This window comes from Amblyomma maculatum, chromosome 6 (genome assembly GCF_055883805.1).
Source record: "Amblyomma maculatum isolate TAMU_Amacu chromosome 6, ASM5588380v1, whole genome shotgun sequence".
In the NCBI taxonomy this organism is placed as follows: Eukaryota; Metazoa; Arthropoda; class Arachnida; order Ixodida; family Ixodidae; genus Amblyomma; species Amblyomma maculatum.
Window position 1 is genome coordinate 105,437,738 of NC_139349.1, and position 19,900 is coordinate 105,457,637.

The 19,900-nt window shown below is 43.5% G+C and overlaps 1 pseudogene; it reads left to right on the forward strand.

Moving 5' to 3' along the window:
• The first annotated feature begins 3,896 nt into the window (after positions 1-3,896).
• LOC146186484 (THAP domain-containing protein 1-like) lies at positions 3,897-14,631 on the forward strand (annotated as a pseudogene).
• The last annotated feature ends 5,269 nt before the right edge of the window (positions 14,632-19,900 follow it).

A 19,900-nucleotide genomic window follows, 5' to 3' on the forward strand; every position in this document is an offset into this window, starting at 1 on the left:
TCAAGAATTAGGCAGCTATAAATCTTGGCATTCGTGATTATGAAAGTCGTACCTTGCCAACTGCCATATCACGTCTGCTGCGAGAGAGTTTTCGAGTCAGCTTGAATTCATTCATGTGTGGTGTGAACCAGCAGCTGACATAGAGTTAGCACCGAATGAATTCTTGGCTGGTTACCTTGCACGACCATTTGAGGAGAAAGTATGAATATTTTTACAGAATCTCATGAAACATTTTTATTTATTCTGTTTTCAGTGCCTGCCCGTGTTTTCATCATTTATATATTACCAAAGTTTAAATAACTTCTAGTGCTTACTTTAGTGTGTCAATAATTTTATTTTATTAGTCCCCATCCATTTATCAACTTTGTGCCTTGTGATTCCTGCAAAACCCTGGACTTATCAAAATTCTTGATGATGGACGCCTAAGGTATCTGAAAATCACCATGCACCTTTGTTATCAAGGTGATGGAGTGCCTGCAGGTCATAAGAAGCAGCAAGCTATACCACATGTTAGTTTCATCCTTTTTCCCTATTTTGTGCAATTTCCGGAGTTGATTTGCGAGAGAGAAGACCGCAATCACACTAAGGCCCTAACCAAACTAGTGCGACCACTGCTGACCAACTGGACAGGTAACATCAATCAGACAGGGGGAAAAAATCACGCTTGCACATAAACCTTTTTAGAGGAAAGTTCTTCGCTTGTAAAATAAGCTTGCGTGTCTTCTGTGCATCACGCGGCTTCATAATCAAATGAGAAAAAAATTGCCTGAGCCTGCGGGCGTGTCGTTGAACTGGCTGTCTTGTGTTGTTTCTTTTGCAACAGTTTGTGTTAGCTAGTATGTTTTGGTGGTGGCACCCACTTGAATATTATTTCTAGTGAAAACGCAGGAACAAGCTGAACAATAATGTTGAACGCTACGTCCTGAATTGTAAGTTTCTAGAAAAGTGCACGCTGAATAAATGGCCCCAAACCGTGTCCCGATTTCAAGATTGTAATATCTAATACGTTATTACAGTGGTTGAAACGCAACTAAATGGGTGCGCTCTCAGCGAAGCACACGACTGCCTCGTTCTTGTAAACGGAAGACCACGAATGACTTGGAAAAGCCTAGTAATGATGACTTGCCGCTATCACCTTATCAATAGTAAACTTGCACGTAGCATCACCTAATATGTGTGAAACGCCGCTCATAATCCTAAATTGAGCAAGCGCCGACCACGCGGACGCCGAAACGAAAGCACAGCCACGGCCGCTGCGCGCAGCTCTCCCATGGCTCTCCGCCCCAACTCGTCCCGGAGCGGTGGCGCCGCAGCGGTGGCGATGAGAACTAGGCGCAATACGGCTCTTCTGGGCCAGGGTTGCCAGGTCCAAAAAACGAAAAGTCGCCACAAAAATGGAAAAAGTAGCTAGAAAGTAGCCAACCAGAGGAAGAGCAATAAAAAGTAGCCAAAAAGGAGCCATGGGTACCATGGGGCTATGCATGGGGCAGTAAATAGAGCGCTCACTGCAAAAAGACAACCAAAAACATTCGTTTAATAGTCGTTTTATTCCAACGCTCGTGAAGAAACAAATGCCAGTTGCGTCTTATAGCAACTAAATCCCATAGAAAAGTTTTCCGAAAAAAAAAAAACTGGCTGCGTATTATATAAACATTATATAATATTGCGATATTATATAAACAGACATAAAACTAAACTGACCAGATAAACACACATGTTATCAGAAACTTCTCTGTGATGATTATAGAAACAGTATAAAATGCATAAAATTATGTCCACGAAAATGTAAGTATAAAATGTTAGTGGAGTTGGACGTCTCAAACAATGACTACAAAAGGAGAACATGACGAAACGAAACTGCAACCACTCAGGTGCGATGTTCAGGCCTGCCGTAAATAATTGAGTTGACCTTCTCAATCATGGTTTGGGATTATCAAGGATACGGCCAATGTGCAGGGGGTGTTCACATGTTTACACACACTTCTTTTTGATCATGACTACTAGGCGTTGGACGGGAACCTTCGGTTTCTCAAGTATAATATTACATTATCGGGAGGCGTTTACCTTGCCTAGACATAAAGTATATTCGTAAGCTTTCTTGACACCAGTGCCTAATAATGTTCGGCGAATTGCGGTCAGAATGTTGTCCGCGCTGCTTGATCGCATTGAAAGTGCGCAACTGTTTTATTCACTGAACAAACTAGAGTGCAAAAGCCAGTTTCACACTGATGCGACAAACCCATGGACGGAAGATGCACTCATGACTAATTTATTGTCAGCGGGTGCACGCTAAATAAGACCTACTGCACGCAAATATGCACGGGCAAAGAAAAACATTTCGAAGCAGTTCGTGGTAAGCCTAGTTAGTGTGTTAGCTCTGTTGTGATGTTTATCTAAGTTTGGCTAGCTAGCATAATGCGTTTACACTTGCCCTTTGCTGGCCATCTGTAATGCAAAATTTGCCTTTAAGTGCAGTTAAATAATTAACACTAATTAATTCGGTTCGATAACTAGCACAACTCATTTGCATTCAACCTAAGATTTCGAAAGGTCTATGACTCGGTATATGAAAGGTATACGGTTTTGATTGCATATAGCTCACTAACGCTAATATGGATCGCTAATTCAGAGCATTTAGATTCATCCCAAGCTTTTCAATGGTATGACTTGATCGTCTAGCTCAAAGTTAGGTTTTATACAAAATAAATATTTAACGCAGATTAATGAGGATCGCTAACTACCACAGTGTCATTACACTTGGCCTAAGCTTTCCAACGGTATATGACTCGATGCTGCAGTGCAAATGTGGGTTTCAAGTGCGGTTTACAAAATATCATTTAATTTGGCCCGTAGTTGGTCAAAGTAAGTGTATATTTACCAATGATCCAAACTAAAGGTTTATTACGTGACATATATTATGCTTAGCCAAGATAGCTTGAAAGTAGCGAAATAGACTAAGCGGCCGCTTTGACTTTCTCTGATCTTAAAGTTCAAAGCACCAGCCTGGGTCGTTTTCTCGTTTTGAGAAAAAAAAAAAAGAAAGCGAAATTGACTAAGCAGCCGCTTTGACTTTCTCTGATCTTAAAGTTCAAAGCACCAGCCTGGGTCGTTTTCTCGTTTTGCGAAGTTTTACCGCGGTGACAGAGTTCACGCTAAAAAAAAACAACAAAAAAAAAAACAAACGGACAAAGTCAGAGGCAGTACTAGATCCTGGAGCGCAGACTTGGACCAAAAACGCGCGCTTCACTGACTGCTGCGGCCGGCCGGCGGGTACCAGGTAGAAAAAGCGTGTCGTGCGCAGAGCTAGCAGCCGCCCCGCGCTAGGAGAATTGAGGAGGAAAGCGCGGCGCGGGGGAGAGTGTCGCTACTTTCAAATTATCAAGGGGTTTTAGTGGATGGATGTTAAGAGCGTCCCCTTTGAAACTGGATGGGGACAGCCGTTACCATGCACAGTTGGTTGTATTGCAGCGCTACCGTTATTTGCTCTCTGTCTATCTATAAAAATGAGCATCCTGAACAGCGCGCAAACGGGCTCGTTGGAATAGGCGAAAATTTTTCAAAGTAGCCAGAAAGTAGCCAAGTAGCCAACCCAAAATTTTTGTCGCCAGGCGGCTCAGAAAGTAGCCAATTTGGCGTAAAGTAGCCAAATCTGGCAACCCTGTTCTGGGCGACGCGACGGGCCGCACCCAAGTGCGCCTTCAGTGAGCGGTCGTGCTCAAACCAAGGAGGTTATATAGAAACTGCTGGAGCGGAGGGGGCGCCCGTCAAGTGAAGCCGCCGCGCCGCCATCTTGCGGGGGGCAGAAAGCACGCCTGTCGCCGCAGCGCGCGCCGAGTGTGTACACGGACAAGTGGTGCTGCTTCACTTGCGCGGCATGTAACACGGCCAGAACAAGCATGGTTGGCTCGTGCGTAGCTTACGGTTGTACAAACCGCGTGAAGACGACGCCAGGTGTCACATTTCACAAGTAAGTTGAACAGTTGACAGTTGACAGCCGTGTGGTGCGGACACGTGTTCCATCGCTCCTCCGATTGCACGTGGCTACCGGAAACGGACGGACTGGCGACAGCGGGAGCTTCCGAAGCGTCAAATAGATGAGTTCTTTCTTTTAACTTAATTTCGTTTTCAGCTAGTCAGGTTAGGTGCAGCCTAAAGAATAGATTTTAGCTCTTGGTCCTAGCGGCCTGGTTTTTTCGTGCCGGCAGCTAGGTTTTCTTGGCGTTCATTATATAGCTATATTGTTTAGATAAATAATTTTTTTCTAGGCTATTGGCATTCGCAGTTTTTAACGCGTGTTTGCTATTCGTTTCTTGTGTCTTCTTTTGGCAATTTGTATATTCTGAGAATTCGTAATAGATACAGTCCAGTCGATGAGCGCTTAAGATGTGCAATCAAAAGAAGGTAAAGTGTACTCAGTGTGAGGCGCAGGTTAATCTAAAGGAAACGCGTTTTGACTCTGTAGGTGAAGCGGAAGGCAGCGACTTTTTGTGTCGGTGTTGCGTACTGAGTGCGCGTCTGGATAGATTTGATCAAGAAAGGGGCAGTTCAGTGTCTCGTGTGGATGATTTAGAAAATGAAGTACGTTTGTTAAGAGCGGAAAATCAGAAACTGCTTGGACAGCTTACTCAAATTGAAAAAAAAAAAAAGGGCCGACTTTGTCCTTGGAACCAACGAGGACGAACATTCCAGTGCGGGCCACGTGGCTGGGGCCAGCACTGGCATGGAAGGCATAAGCAAAGTAGGTCAGGCGGATCCGAACCGTCAGAGTTATTTAGAAGCAGCTAAGACGCCGGAAAAAAAGGAAGAAGTAAGGCAGAATGAAAATCCCAGAGATAAGGACACAGATAACCGAAAGCAGGAGCCAACAGTTGGGAGAGGGAGAGAGAAGGCCCAGGTGCTTATCGCCGGAGATTCTAACATGGACAGGTGCAAGCGAGATATCTTGGAACGTGTAAGGGGTGAAAGAGAGTGTTGGTTGGAGCCTTCCCAGGGAGAACAATGAGGGCAGTGCTAAAAGAGAGTAAAAATAGGCTGTTAAAGAATTCCGCAGAGCGCAGTATGGTAATAGTAGCCGCGGGGCTAAATGATGTCCTAAATGGTGACGCTGCAGGTGGTGGAAAGTTTAGCTAAGGGAGTTGACGAGATCAGGGAGATAGCACAGCAGACGCAGATAGTTGTATGCACAGTACCAGAGGTGCTAGGATTGAACGGAAAGATGGAAAAGGACGTGGTGACAGTTAATCAGGAAATAAGAAAGTTAAGCCTGGAGAAGCGTTTCGAAGTGGTTGAGGTAAACAGGGAGGTACATAAAGCAGGTTTTGGTAGGGCTTTTCAGCGAGATGGCATTCATTTTAACAGAGGGGTGGGAGCAGAGATCAGCTGGCGCCTGGCAGGCAGGGCTGTAGCTTTTTTTAGGGAGTCCGCGAGGACTCCGTGCACAGAGGTAGTTAGAAGTGAAGCAGAAGAAAGTGTAATAATGGAGGCTGAGCCCCCCAAAATGGCAAAGAGTAGGTCGAGAAAGAAAAGTACAAAAAAGAAATTTAACACTAGGATCAGCTACATAAACATGCAAGCAGGTAGAAAAAGACCGAAATGGCTAGAGATAGAACAGCAGTTGAAGGATGACAAAATAGGTGTGTACGCTCTTTGCGAGACTCATCTCAGGGATATAGAAGATCCGCCGTTTACAGAAGGCTACGTCTGGGAAGGGTGCAACAGAACGAGAACGGAAAAAAAGGTGGAGGGGTAGGTATGTTGATACACCAGGAAACAAATTGGAAAAGAATTAAATCATCTTGTAAAGAACATATCTGGGTTTCAGGAACAATTGCCGGCATAAGGACATGGCTAGGGGTAGTTTATTTAGGAACAGGACATCAATGCAGGCAAGAAAACAGGGATCTTGCTGAATGTCTCAGTGACGATATAAGCCAGTTTGGAAACGGGGCCAATATTATTCTACTGGGGGACATGAACGGCCACATCGACGATCTGGATGGATACACGCATTGTAACGGCAAGCTAATGCTAAATTTCTGTGAGCGACACGATCTAGTTATAGTAAATAGAGAAACAAAATGTGAAGGCCAAATCACATGGGAATTCCGCAACAGGCAGACGACCATTGACTATTATCTAATGTCACAGAAAATTTATAGCAAGGTCACAAAAATGGAAATAGACGAAGAAGGGGAGTGTAGTCTGGGAAGTGATCATAAACGTATTAGTCTGCAGATGGGGCCCTTGATGAAAAGAGAAATGGAACTTAGACAAAACGTAAACACAAAATTAAACGACGATCAAATAGCACAGATAGCAGCAGACATAGAGGAAGCAATAGAAAAAAGCCCCATGGATGACTGGAATTATGAACAGGCAGAACTACTCATAAGGAGGAAAATTCAGGAGGTTAAAGTAGCAAGCCGCTGGAATGGAAAGAGGAAGCCACAGAGCTGGTGGAATAAAGAAATCAGGGAAGCTATTGAACAACGACGGGCTGCTTCAAGGGAACACCGGATGGCAAAGAAGGCACAGGTATCTCAGGGGGAAATCGACCAAAAATGGGAATCATATCGACAAAAGAAACTTCAAGTGCAGGCCCTCGTCCAAAGTAAAATAAGACAGTCCACTGATCGCTGGATAGCTGATATACACGATGCCTCTAGAGGCGGAGCAAGAAAATTTTGGAACCATATAAGCTGGCTAGGGAAGAATAATCAAAGAAAGCAGGATCGGATTCAGGATAACGAGGGAAATTGTTTAAAGGGAGATAACGCAGTGAACTACATTACATCAGTTGTAGCCGAGTGATTTAAGAGCGACGATAGGGCAATCTCCGCAAATCAGGAAGCAACACAAGGTAGCAGAATACAAAGCAGCTTAGAACTGAACAATCTAAACTGGAAAAAGGCAGAAAAAAAATATTCCTAAAAACACATCTACAGGAATAGATGGAATTTCGATCAAGCTGATTAATGAACTCGGTCCAAAAAGTAAGGAAACGTTGTTAAAAGCTCTGGAAACAGTCATAACGAATAAGCAAATTCCGGACAGCTGGCGGCAGAGTAAAATGAATTTGATTTATAAAGGGAAAGGAGACAGGATGCACATAAAATCCTACAGGCCGATTACCATAACATCTGTTATGTACAGGTTAGCCATGCAGGCGGTGAAATTAAAGGTGCAGGCATGGGTTGAAAGTAACAAGATACTCGGAGAACTTCAGAACAGCTTTAGAAAAGGTAGGCGCTTAGATGATAGCATGTTCGTGCTTACCCAATGCATCGAAATATCTAGAGTGGAAAATAGACCTTTGTATTTGGCCTTCCTGGACATAAACGGGGCGTACGACAACGTAAGCAGGGAACTCCTGTGGAACATATTAAAAGAAGGTATCGGTTATGAGATAATAGAGTTCCTACAGGAAATATACCGGGATAACAAAGTAGAAATTACGTGGGAAGGGATAAGAAGTACGGAGGATGTCAAAGTATGCAAAGGATTAAGACAAGGCTGTCCTCTATCACCGGTGCTGTTCATGCTTTATATGATAAACCTGGAACGGAGGATACAAGATAGTAATTTAGGTTTTAACCTGTCATATAGATTAGGTGGAAAGGCGGTAGAGCAGCGGTTTGATGTATGCAGACGATATTGTGCTGCTAGCTGAGAGCCTGGAAGAATTGCAAACTCGTTAAGTATTGCAGAGACGAAGGGGACGCTCTAGGCTTCAGTTTCAGCGCCGTTAAGTCGGGTCTGATGATTTTCAACGGCTCAACTGATCAGGTTCTTAAAATACAAGGCCTTGAAATACCTAGAGTAACAGAATATAAATACCTGGGGGTATGGGTAAACGAAGGATTGGCATACATTGAAAAGCATGAGCAATCACTTAAGGCCAAAGGGCGAAGGAATGCCGGGATAATGAAGCATGAGCACGGGAACGGGAACACCGCAGGAATCATGTCGTCCAAGTTCTGCTTTCCTCCGGTGCAGGTTGCTCTCGTGTTTTTGCTGAACCAGCTGCTTATCTCGTCGACACCCCGGGCATGCGCTTTCACGGTGTTGCGACCAATGTCGTCATCAGCCAGCGATTACCACAACAAGGAATCTACCTTTGCGTTTTTCCTGGATCCTCCTGCATTCGGCCAGCCAGCCCAATCGACTACAGCATCATCACGCGCCAAGCATAAAAGCGACGACTTCATGGTCTTCGGCTTTAGTGGGCACCGGAACACTGCAGGAATCATGTCGTCTAAGTTCTGCTTTCCTCCGGTGCAGGTGTGTACATTTTCTTTGTACGCCAGAAAAAGCGATGACATATGTTTATTGCTGTTCCCGTGCCCCGAAGTGCTATATGATAGTGTGTGAATGCTTTTCTAGTGCCCTTTTGTTGTTACGCTCTGGCGACATTGAAACTAATCCTGGCCCTACTACCCGATCCGAATCCCTCTCAGAAATTGAATCCCTCCCCGACGCTGAACAAATGTCTGTTCTCTTTCGATTTCTGAAGGACGTACACACGCGGTCATTACAGAGCTCGAAAACGCAGGACGAACTGGTGTCTGACGTTAAATCTATTAAAGCTGGACAAAAAACTATCGAAACAAAGATAACTGACGTTCAGCAACGCCTAAATGAGTTAGAGGAAAAGTCGAAGATCCTTGACAATTATAGCCACGAATTTGCAAGCATGCAGGAGTCGATTGAAACCTTAACTTCTCAGAATCACATGTTACAGTCGCGGCTGGACGAGCTTGAGGACAGGTCACGACGGGATAATTTACTTTTCCATGGCTTACCTGATTCTGCAGAAACCTGGGAACAAACAGAAACCGCGCTCACAACCCTCCTAAGCAAAGTCGTTGACCCACTTCCCAACAACCAAATCCAGCGTGCTCACCGTATAGGTGCCCTTTCCCCTTACAAAAACAGACCCATAATAGCAAAATTTAGTAATTATAAAATCAGAGAACTAATCTTGTCGCATCGCAGTGACTTCCAGGAGCACCAGGTCACAATAAGCGAAGATTTCTCGCCCTCCACTCGGTTGGCACGTAGAAAACTTATCGAGTTTGGCAACAGTCAACCGGGGTCACCTAAGTTTCGTCTACGTTACAACAAATTAGTTTTAAACAAAAAATCATTCATGTACAACCGAGCTACTGACATGGTCGAAGAAGTCACGCCACGAGGCGATCGAGTTACATCGGCTTATGATTCACCCCCGCACACTGTATCCTAGGGAGGCGTGAGGGGCAGTGGTCATACATCATCATTTGGCGTATCAGTTCTGTACACTAACATCAGAAGTATCTCAAGTAAGCGTACAACTCTTTCCTCGGCAATCGACACATGTTCTGCACAAATCATTGCACTAACTGAAACTTGGTTGTCATCACAGATCACTGATAATGAAATCTTTCCTAACGCTCACCAGTTTGCATTATATCGTTGTGACCGAACGAACAGGCGTGGTGGGGGCGTACTCATAGCAATATCGAAAAATATTCCATCATCTTGCGTTTATACTAATAGCGTTTTGGAAACTGTTTGGGTTTCAGTCACTCTTGACTATAAGAAATTTATAATCGGAGTATGTTATCGTCCACCTTCTGCTGAGCGCTCATTCAATAATGACCTACATGATGAAATTAACATAGTAAGCTCCAGATTTCCTTCAGCTCCATTGCTTTTACTTGGAGATTTCAACTTTCCAAACATAAAATGGAATTCCCAGCCACCCTCTCTGTTTCCCTTCTCTTCCGATGCCAGTGAATTTCTAGATTTATGCTCAATTTTTTCTCTTACGCAATTAGTTACTCAAGCTACAAGAACATCTGTTAATACCGCTAACACCTTGGATTTGATTTTAACCAATTGCCCCGATGTTGCTTCCGCCATTACTTACTTGCCCAGTTTAAGTGATCACTCTTTGCTAACCTTCGTCATTAAAGCAAATAGTCCCAAGGGTACCAAAAAGAAAAAGATTATACATGACTATAACAGAGCTAACTTCGATGCGATTAATAATGAACTATCGGCATTTATGGCAGTCTTCTTCACTAACTTCAGTGATCGATCTGTTCAAGCCAACTGGGATATGTTCGCAACAAGAATTCACGAACTAACAGACAAATACATTCCTACCCGAACCATAACTTCCAATTCGCAGGCCCCCTGGTACACAGTCCATATCAAACGCTTATCTAACAGAAAAAAGCGCCGCTATCGCATTGCTAAACTATCTAACAGCAACGTGCATTGGGAGGCATATAAGGATGCGGCCAATGCCTACGTAACAGCCCTAAAAGATGCAAAACAAAATTTTCTTTCTTCCACTCTACCTTCCATGCTATCAACAAACATTAAAAAATTCTGGCGCATTATTAACCCACCATCCGATGATTCTATCACTTTGTTAGATGAGTCAGGGGACTCCGTTCCCAGCAACTTATGTGCTTCTATCCTTAACGAAACCTTTGCGGAAAATTTTTCTTATTCTTCAAACTTGAATCTACCTACCACTCACCAATACAGTTATGTAGTTATGCCTCCTATACGCATCGACACATCAGGTATTGCCAAACTTATTAACGATTTGAAATTTCACTCATCTCCCGGTTATGACTGTATTAATGCCAAGTTTTTGAAAAACACCTTTCCCTGCTGTTCTGAAATACTAACCAGAATTTTTCAGCAATCACTCGATACCTCAACATTGCCCATACAATGGAAAATCGGGAAGGTTGTCCCATTGCACAAGTCAGGCAGTCGAACCTCACCTGCGAATTATCGTCCCACCTCTCTTACCAGCACATGCTGCAAATTACTGGAACACATAATATTCACACACCTTGTTAATTTTCCCGAGTCCAATTCCTTCTTCACACCCGCACAACACGGTTCACGAAAATCATATTCATGTGATACGCAACTTGCCTGCTTCACTAACAAACTTCATGTTATCTTAGACAAAGCATCGCAGGCTGATTGCATTTTTCTTGATTTCTCTAAAGCATTCGACAAGGTATGTCACCGCTTATTACTTTTTAAACTAAATCAGTTGAACATTGATCCTAATATTCTTAAATGGATTGAATACTTCCTTCTTAACCGATCTCAGTTTGTTTGCGCTAACAATTATAATTCACCTTTCAGTGATGTTTATTCGGGAGTGCCTCAAGGCTCAGTTATTGGACCGCTTTTGTTTCTCATCTACATTAATGATCTTCCTTCCAAAGTGCAATCTAACATCCATCTGTTCGCTGACGATTGCGTTGTTTTTTTGTGAAATAAAATCCCCTGACGATGCTAACCTTCTTCAGAGCGATCTTTCTAACATTTCTTCTTGGTGCAACGCTTGGCGCATGGACCTAAACATTGGCAAATGTAAAGTTATGAGAGTATCCCGACACACTAACACCCCCTTCAGATACTACCTAAATAACGTACCCCTAGAGTCTGTTACTACATACAAATACTTGGTTGTCCACATTTCTGCAGACCTCACCTGGTCACACCATATCGAGTACATTATTAACAACGCTAACCGCATGTTGGGCTACGTACGCCGAAATTTCATGAAAACTCCGTCATCTCTTAAATTATTGCTTTACAAAACACTAATTCGTTCTAAACTGGAATATGCAGCTGCTATATGGGATCCCCATCACGATAAATTAATTACTTCGCTTGAATTGGTCCAAAATAATGCCGCTCGTTTTATTTTGTCTAACTTTAACCGTGGTGCAAGCGTAACCAGCATGAAATCGTTCCTCTCCTTACAATCTTTAGCATGCCGCCGAAAAATTACTCGTCTCAGTCTTTCTCATAAACTGTACCATCATTCCGCTCTACTAAACGCGCTCATTTCTCCTCCCCACTACATATCACACCGCACCGATCATCGCTACAAGGTTGGAATTGAAACATTTAACACTGTGTCTGCATTTCAGTCTTTCGTGCCTCGTACTTCACGCGAATGGAACAACCTTCCCGCTGAAATCACCGACATCACTGATAACCAACACTTCCGCAACGCTTTAGCTAACATTGTATGAATAGCAGAATAATTTTGTAACACTCACTGTTCTTGTTTCTGTATTTTTTCTATGTTATAGTTTGTAACCACTCCCCTCTTTAATGCCTCCGGCCCTGAGGGTTCAATAAATAAATAAATAAATAAATAAATAAATAAATAAATAAATAAATAAATAAATAAATAAATAAATAAATAAATAAATAAATAAATAAATAAATAAATAAGGCATTGTGGGGATACAATAGGTATGAGGTTTTGAGGGGTATTTGGAAAGGAATTATGGTGCCCGGACTTACTTTCGGAAATGCGGTTTTGTGCCTAAAATCAGAGGTACAGTCGACATTAGAAACAAATCAGAGATCCGTTGGACGATTAGCACTAGGTGCCCATGGCAAAACTACAAATGAGGCTGTACAGGGCGATATGGGCTGGGCATCTTTCGAAGTACGGGAAGCTCAGAGTAAAATATTATATGAGGAACGCCTGAGGAAATTGGACAGTAACAGATGGGCAGCTAAAGTATTTAAATACCTGTACCTAAAAAGCGTTGACTCACAATGGAGGAAAAGAACTAGGAAACTAACTAGTAAGTATGCTAGTAACAAGGACGGAGTAATAAAGAGCATTAAGCAACAGGTGAAAAACACAGAAGGTAAAAATTGGACAAATTCGATGGAAAAGAAACAGAGTGTGGAATTATACCGAAAGTGGAAAATGCAGATCAGGAAGGAAGATTTCTCTGATAACTCAAGAGGCAGTACCCTACTTTTTGAAGCTAGATCAGGGTGCCTTAGAACACGCAGCTACAAAAAGAAATTTAACAATGGAGATGACGCATGTGCTGTATGTGGAAACTCCAGTGAAACAATTGATCATATTATACTGGAATGTAATGGTATCCATCCGGAAGTTGGTGCAGGCGCAATCACTGTTCCTGAAGCTCTGGGCTTTAGAGATAACAGTGGCCGGGTGAATAAACCGGCGGTGGAAACTAGCAAAAGACGACTGGAAGATTGGTGGCTTAAAAGCAGAGAAGTGACATAATGTTAGTAATGTAGGAACAAAATTGAATAAATAGAATGGTGGTTTAGTTAACCATTCTAAATCAATAATTAAGATATAGGGAGAAAAATGAGCATGATAGCTACTGCTACCACCCCGTTTCAAAGGGGACGCTCCTATATTCCATCCATCCATCCATCCATCCATTGAACTCGTGAAAGTTTATTCCGGACTGCTGTGCTTCTTGTATTGCGCCGCGCAGCACGTGCGTGCCCACAACCAACAATTTCTTTACTGCTAAGTTTCCGAAGGATGCTGAGGCGCGAAGACTTTGGGAACAAGCTGTTCGTCGCGAAGACTGGCACGCAAAAGACGGTGACCGCTTATGTTCGGTTCACTTTACTCCGGAATGCTTTGACCGGACCGGCCAGACTACGCGGCTGCGCCCAGGCACAGTGCCGGCAGTGTTTCCTGCATTCCCGGAGCGACTGCAAGCGCCGGTAAGTAAGATGTTCAAGACAGTTGCTGATTTGCATTAAAACACAGACGGCTGACGGAGCCGCGCATGATTATTATTCTAATGTTGTATGCTGAACATTACTGAACTTGTCTCGAAACCTCGTGCCTAGATCCTGATAGGCGTTCAGTGTCGTTAGCTTAGAAATTTCGGGTCATCGCATATTGCCGTGCGCAGTGCTGTGCTCTTGGCGAGGTGTGCTAGCGCGCGTGTGTGCTTTTAGGAACGTTTACGTGCAAGCAGTCAAAGTGCTGGCGTTATCCCTCTCATTTAAATCCGGTTGCTGACTTGTCTTTCCATGCACTTGAATAAACAAAATTTTATATTTCAGGCTAAAAGGAAGCGTCCGCCACCAAAGTCCCGAGACCCTCCATTTAATGAGGATGCTAAAGCACCAGAAACTCCTGCTAATTATGAGGAGGCTGCCTTACCTTCACCTAGCAAGGAATGGTATAAGAATAGACTCCACGCCACTGAAGAAGAAACAATGCACCTAAAGAAAAATATCAAAGTTCTACAGCAAACCAAGCGAAGGCTGCAGAAAAGAAATGAGACAGCCCTAGAAATTATTAAAACAATAAAAGAAAGGAAGCTTCTATCCGATGAAGGAGCTGAAGTGTTTAGAGCAGCGTTCTCAGATGACATACAGCAGCTGCTGGAAAGGGCAGGAGCTGCAAAGAAAGGGAAATTCCCTCCAGCATTGCGCACCTTCGCTCTTACACTACATTTTTATTCACCAGCAGCCTATGAATACGTTCGCTCGAAGTTCAATGATGCTCTACCATCGCAATGCACAATCCGCGAGTGCTATCGATCCCTTGATGGACGTCCAGGTTTCACAGCTGAAGCATTTGCTTTTCTGGAGAATCTTGTGCAAACACGATCAGAAATACTCTACTGTGCACTCATTGTGGATGACATGACGCTACGAAAGCATGTTGAGCTGGTCGGCGACAGGGTGGTCGGCTATGTTGATTTTGGCACAGGGAAGATGACAGCCTTCCTGAGGCAAGGAACGTTTGTGTCTACGTGCTCGTTGGAGTCAACATGCGGCTTAAAATTCCTGTAGGGTATTTTCTGATTGACTCTCTCACGGGCTCAGAGAGAGCTGAACTCACAAAGCAGTGCATCGAAAATTGGCTTCTGTAGGAGTCGAGGTCATCTCACTGACATTTGATGGTGCATCGTCTAATGTTAGCATGTCTGCAAGTTTGCGGGCTGAGCTTCGCAGTGGAGGTGAAAACCTTTGCACATGCTTTGAAAAACCAAATGATTCCTAAAAAAAAAGTGCATATCATGTTAGATGCATGCCATATGATCAAGCTGATAAGAAACTCATTAGCGACTGTAAGCCATCTTGTCGATGTTGACGGGCAATTTGTGAAGTGGTCTTACATACAAGCGCTAGATGCCTTGCAGCGTGAGGAAGGTCTGAGACTTGGAAATAAGCTAACAAAAATGCACATAAAGTGGGCAAAACAAAAAATGAAGGTCCGGCTGGCAGTCCAAGCACCGAGTTCTTCGGTAGCTGACGCTCTCGATTTTTGTGAGCAGGTATTGAAGCTCCCACAGTTCAGAGGCGCTGCTGCCACGGCCAGATTTGTGAGGTTATTTGTTCGACCATTTGTTCGACATTTTGAATTCAAGGAATCCTTTGGCGAAATCTTACAAGGCGCCTTTGCGAACACAAAATGAATCCTGCTGGAGGACGTTTTTTTCTGATGCTCGAGCGTATATAAGCGCTCTCAAGGAGCCAGCTAGACGGCCCGTTTTGGAAGGTGTCAAGAAAACAGGATTTCTGGGCTTTCTAATATGCATGCAAAGCGCCGAGGAGATTTTTCATGAGCTTATTCACAGGGGCCCTTTGGAGTACTTGCTGACTCACAAGATGAGCCAAGATCATGCGGAGACATTTTTTGGCTGCACAAGAGGGCGAGGTGGATTCAATAATAATCCAACAGCAGCTCAGTTTATGGCTGCCTACAAGCGTCTGCTCGTGCAGACGGAGGTGAAGTCCTCCGAATCTGGAAACTGTTCACAAGACATGGTGTCTGTCTTGGGCGCATCTCTTATTGCTTCTGAGGAGAGCGCAACTACGGCTGTCACCACGATGCGAAGGTGTTCCATACTGCAAGCTGAGGACCACGACTACACGCATAGAGTTGACTACCCAGAAAGCCTCTCTCCATTTGTTAGTTCTATTGTACCGTAAGTTGCAGGATTTGTCGCTCGAAAAATTGCTGCAAAAAGTACTTGTGACCAGTGTGTTGCAGCTGCTTATGCTGAAGAACAACCGGCGTTGGTCAAACAAAAAACCCGAGGAGGACTTGTATCACCTTCAAAAGATGTGATTTCGCTGTGTGAAATGGCAGAGAAGGGACTCCGTCGGTTGCAAGCACAATATGAAAGCATTCAGACAGTTCATCTGAAAACAAAGCACCTAGTGCTGGAGGTGTTGAGCACGTCGCCAGAGAAAAATTGGTTTTCTCAGTTGAATCAGCACCTCATGGACTGCGATGCATTTGACAATCATGTCTACAAGCTATGCAAGGATATAGTGGAGCTGTACATTAAAGTCAGGATCCATCACATAACAAAAGAGAGGAATAGGTGCATCACAAAGGACAAAGTAAGGTCCGTCCTCACAAGACTGATCATATTTAGGAACCAGTGAAGATGCAGTGTGTAGAATCAGTCATGGAAATAAAACCAACTAGTGCCACTCTTTGTATTTGAAAGAAAAAAAAAATGTTGGTACTGAGGATGTGTCATTTAGAACATTTGAATGTGTTTGCAGCACTTCATGATTTCTACTTTCTTTCTTTAGCTGTGTGACAGTGTGTTGTATCTGTTTGCTACGTTTAGCCATAAGTCAGTCTTCTTCAGCGAACAAACACTATATGCGTGCCAAAATAGAAACTATTTCATATTTGTAGTTCATGTTGCTGGCAATTTTGTGTAATCCCGTTGTGTAACCTACCAGAATGATGTTGGTCATTCGATCCTTTGCTGTTCCTTCACGTGTTAACTGGGCACAAATGCTATTAACGTAATTGCATCGGTTGTTTGCATGCTTATCAAGTTGGCTGTGTCAGAGTGACAGTCAGGTTTCTTGCTTACTCCAGTATGTCTTTGAATTGATTTTTGTTCTGACATCTTCCATGACTGATCAATTTCTGTATTTAAAGAGAGTGCATTTAAGAAAATGAATAAACGATAATTGCTGAACTCGTTTTGTCCTACTTTACTTTTCTGCTTTGCGGCAGCTGCATACAGCGCATATTGTTGCCAAGATTGGTGCCGATAAAATGAACAAAAAAAAAAAAACTCCCCACTACTCGGATATCTCAGCTTTAAAAAAGCGCAGGTGTTTAAAATCGATCCTGTGATCACCTATATGGCTCGCCTCATAGTCTAGAGTGTTGCATTAGAGCTTGAAAACCCGTTAAACAATTAAAAACCACTGTTAATGTCGGCGAACAGCGCTGCGAAGCGCTTGGCAGGCTGCTTCTTGCCCCCCGCAAGATGGCTGCCGTCGGCTTCACCCGAACCCATTGGCCGGTATTGGCGTCCTCCGCTCCAGCAGTTTTTATATAACCTCCTTGGCCCAAACACCCACTCATTTTGGTTATGGTATGGTTATGGCTGGCACTTCGACCGGCTTCGGCTGGTTCCGACTTGTTTCGGTTTTTGCTATTCGAGGAGTAGATGAGGGGCTACGTTGATAAGACATAAAGCTACGCAGGAGACGGGGCACAGAAAGGTCTGATCTATTCCAGTTTACCTCCTTTCTGTGTCCGGTCTCCTGCGTAGTTTTGTGTCTTCAATACTTTGCCACTCGCCTCGATTAACAGCGGCAAACACGGTATCGGGTGGTATCGGCATGTTTGTCATGTATGCGCGCCTGTTTGTTTGCGCATTCAGAAATGTGGCGGTGCTAGCGAAAGACCACCATGAATTTCGATTCTTTTCTCGCGACGCTGGACAAACTATCCGCGTGCTTGTCATGAACGTCCGGTTGACCGCGGCATTGAGGTCAAAAATGCGGTGCTGTGGTTTGGCCAACCGGAGCCACCGGAGCTTTGGCCCACATGCATCGCCAAGTTCCTTGCTAAAATTCCTGATCAGAAACAGCGGCAGTGGCCATTCTGTTGTATGTTTAGATTAGAAGACTATGTATGGCCTTCTACAAATCGAGTGATTTGTTTAGAAACCGAAGACGCCGAAGGGCTCGACCACTGTTCCGTTATGGCTGGTAGTCATCTATGGCTGTCAGCTTAAACTGATTACCTGCGAGAGATACTTTTGTGATGTGTGCCTCACTACTTCCAGTGTTTAACTCTTCAATGGTGACGAAATTCTTAATGCTAGCTTATAGCAAAAGCAAGGGCTGTTGCAAGAACTGTTGTGTGAAAATGTGACGTGTCAAGTCAGGCAAGATATGCGACATACAAAAATAGCTTACCGGTCAAGCTCCAAGTGCAGGAAGTGTAGGGTGTTTGCGTGCACGTTACTTTAATTAAGCCTTCATGAAACTAGCCATAGAAATATTTCGTCGTGTCTGTGTGGCCTACAGCATATAAAGAAGCTAAGGCAACCAAGCTGCCGTTTCCATGCAGCACTGCTGGTGGAAACTGCACAGCAAGAGTTGTACGTGCAGCTGAATTGTGCAGAAAAAGAGAGTCAGGCCGGTTGGTTCATAATGAGTGAAATGAGTGAACAGTGCTTTAAGATAGGATGGGATAGAAAGAAGCAGAATTGTCATCTTATCTCCCATCATATCTGTTATTGCTGTTCAGTCATTTGAGGATCGTCTTTCTGTGGTCTTTACAAGTGGATATGAGCTCGTAAAGTTCACTACTGGAGTCGACTGACATTTCTGCTGTCACATTTATTTTTCCTTCTACAGAAACTCCAAGCAAATACCTCATACAAACTTGTGATGCCTAACTGATAGTGGTAATATTGTGCAGTTTTACTGTGTCACCTCCATTCATATGCAACATAATATTAGGGCGATTTTCGTCGCCAGTTTGACTGTCAACTACATGGCAGGCAACACATGAACGCAGTGCACACAGCCTTTGTCATGCATCTATGGTATGCATGTAACTTTCAGAAACAAACAGTTGAAAAAGAAGCAAATGATGCTATCAGATGTAGTTGCAGTAACTCACTTTTGAAATTGTCTTACAGTGAGCTTGATATGTTGACTAGTTCGTCAACATGCATGTTGTAATATAAAAATTTCAGCATAATGAAAGGAAGCAAGTAGTTTTCTGCTAATGTTGAAAATATACTGTATTCCAAGACCAAAATTGCAAACCATGAAAAAGTGTGCCTGTCGCATATAATCATGAATTATTAAATGAAAGCTCCCACTTTGATCTCTTCCATATTTGAAGGGCCTTCACTCTCTCGACAAGTAATTTTTTAGCACTCAAGCATGTAGATGACCATATAGTTGGCATGCTCTTGCAGAGCATGCGTAGCCTCTGCGAACCCTCACTGGGTGCGCAGATGTGCACAAAGGTTTATGGCAGCTCACATTCGCTGGCTTTATGTGCCTCTACAAGCTCTCACAAATGCGTATCCAGTCCCACAAAGCTTGCATGCATATTCTCATGCATTCCTGCACAGTGGCTCTACAGGCTCTCATAATTCATGTTCAAACTCACAAGAACACATTCTTATACATTCAGATTCTTACATCTTGTACAACTCATGCAGTTTTTTCAGTAGAGAGCGATGTATAACTGCTTTCCCTCACCTGCCTTTCATAATTTACTTTATTTTGCAGAAATTGTTATATTTAGTATGTATGTGCAGCCCAAGATAATGCCACTGTACTAGTCACCTGTTATTTATTACACAAATAGTTTGCATTTTAAGCACAGCAACAAAAAGGAGTCACAAGATCAGCCAAAGTTTGCAGTTAGATTTATTTTCAAGTTTGCAAGAGAACTATGGAATGCTGGTGCATGTGCAAGTGGGAGTAAAAGGAATAATGTCCGAATTGGCTACAAAAATCTGCATTAAAGCATGTCTTGTGAGCACCAGACTTCTGTTTCCCACTACGTACAAGGCTGCATCGTCCACTGGAAGACCTACAGTTGCAGGCACAACTACACACGCTGAGAGTCTTCTTACCACATAAGCATGAAAATGTTCGTCAAACTCCACTGTTTCAAGCTTTTGAGTGTACATCAAAATGTTCCTGTTTACTGAATAAATATTCGTGATGACGACAAAGTCTGGCTGGCCAGCAGAAATGTCCATTACCATAACATTGCCAACTCTGTACACAGTGTTGCAAAAGCAAGTGGATACCAGAGGAA